The following is a 1,993-nucleotide window of genomic DNA, read 5'->3' on the forward strand; positions in this document are numbered from 1 at the left end:
TTTTAAAGGCTATAAATTACTAATGTGAAAAATAAGTAAAATATTCTTATAAATTTTTATTTGAAACAGGTTGGAGCTAGAACGGGAATTGATGGGGATTTTGTGAGGCTGGAAAAAATAGGCAAATGGCAGTGAATTCATTTTCTGACCGGGAAATTTATGAATTTTTAGAAAAGAAATTGGTCCAAGTTTGGTTTGAACAGTTTTTTTTTAATTCCTTTAATTGCTTTTTTCCTATTATATCATTCAGTTTACAGTACGTAATTCGAAAATCTTTCAATTTCGAATTTTAGAATGCAGTTTTGAAGACCTGGAAAATTAAAAATTAGAAGCGTTTCAAATTTATAATTTTAGATAGAAATCGTTTTTAGTTTATCAACTAAGAATATAAAGTATGATTCTTTTTTTAATTGAAGTGGACACCAAGGATTCACAAGTGAATCATAATTGATTTCACAACACTATTTGGAATTTGTTTAAAATTGAAGAATATTCCAATTTTAGCGTTAAAAATTAAACTGTTTCAATTGGAAAGTCTTAGAAGTTAAACAAATGAAAACTCGCGATTAAAACTTTATAACCCATTTTCAATTAAAAATAAATTAAAAATAAATAAGCTGTATCAATTATAATAATTTAAAGTTTATCTTAAAATATACTTTATGGAAAATGATATTTTTTATGAATGTGTCAGTGAAATTCTGTTCGTATAATATTGTTTGCCAATGCGAAACGTGATCTGGCTTCGAACTGCCGTCTTAACATCTAAAAACCGAAAGAACAATTTCCCTATCACTTGGAATTAAAATTATATTTTTATAAAAACGTTATTCTGGACAGTTTACAATATTATCGAATTTGAAAATTCCTGAATAATAAAACTCTAGGCCGAATGCTGTCTAATGATCAAATATACAAACTAGAAAATTCCCGAATTGCAGAAATTGAGAAAACAGTTTTGTGATCAATATTATTTATTTATTAAAAATGCAATAATCAAATATTTTGATTATAGAAATTTTGTTTGATGTTTAATTGTTTTAAATTATTGTTTTAATTAAAAATAACAATAATTGTATAAATATGTGATACAAACATAAATTTAAAACACGTGAGCTTTAAATGAAACAAAATTTGCAGGATTCAATGCAGGCTGATTTAACGCGACTTTTATTTTTATTTTTTAAAATAATAATTTCATTTTTGCGAGCGTTTTCTGTAATGTACAAAAATACAATGCACATTTTCAAATAACTTTTTATCAAAAAATACATTCGTTCATTTATTGTTATTTTATATTCCAACAATAATTTTTAGAAACTTTAAACGTTAAAAAGTTTTTTCTTTATTAAAAATATTTTATTATTCTATTAATATAAATTTTTTAAACAAACTATTTTTTAATTGTTGAAATTAGAGAGATGTCTAGCCCGGATATTGTATAATTCGGAAATTTTCTGTCAGCAATTCTCAAATTCGGTAAGATTGTAAATTGTCGAGAATTTTCCAATTCGGGACTTTTATATTTCGACAATGTTATAATTTCGGAATTTTTACAGTGATGTGGGAACTTTATTTTTCGGAAAAAGCGACTGAAAAATCCCGAAAAATAAAATTCCCGACACTGTAAAATTCGTAAATTGAAAAATAACCAAATAATAAAATTCTCGAAATTATGAAAGTCCCGAAATATAAAAGTCGAATTGGAAAATTCAGGAAAATAAATAAAATTTCAGACAATAAGATATTACCGAATTTTAAAAATCGTCAGAGAAAATGGCTGAATTATAAAATAAGCGAACTAGAAAATTCCTGAATTTAAACAATTAAAAAAATTGTTTATCAAATATTATTTATTTATTGAAAATACAATAATCGAATATATATTTCCGGATGAAAAAATTTGTTTGAAAATGTGCATAGTATTTGAAAAAATATAAAAAAGTTGTGAAAAATCGAATTTTTTATTAATAAAAAAAATAATAAAAGTAAT

This window comes from Belonocnema kinseyi, chromosome 5 (assembly GCF_010883055.1).
Source record: "Belonocnema kinseyi isolate 2016_QV_RU_SX_M_011 chromosome 5, B_treatae_v1, whole genome shotgun sequence".
Lineage (NCBI taxonomy): Eukaryota > Metazoa > Arthropoda > Insecta > Hymenoptera > Cynipidae > Belonocnema > Belonocnema kinseyi.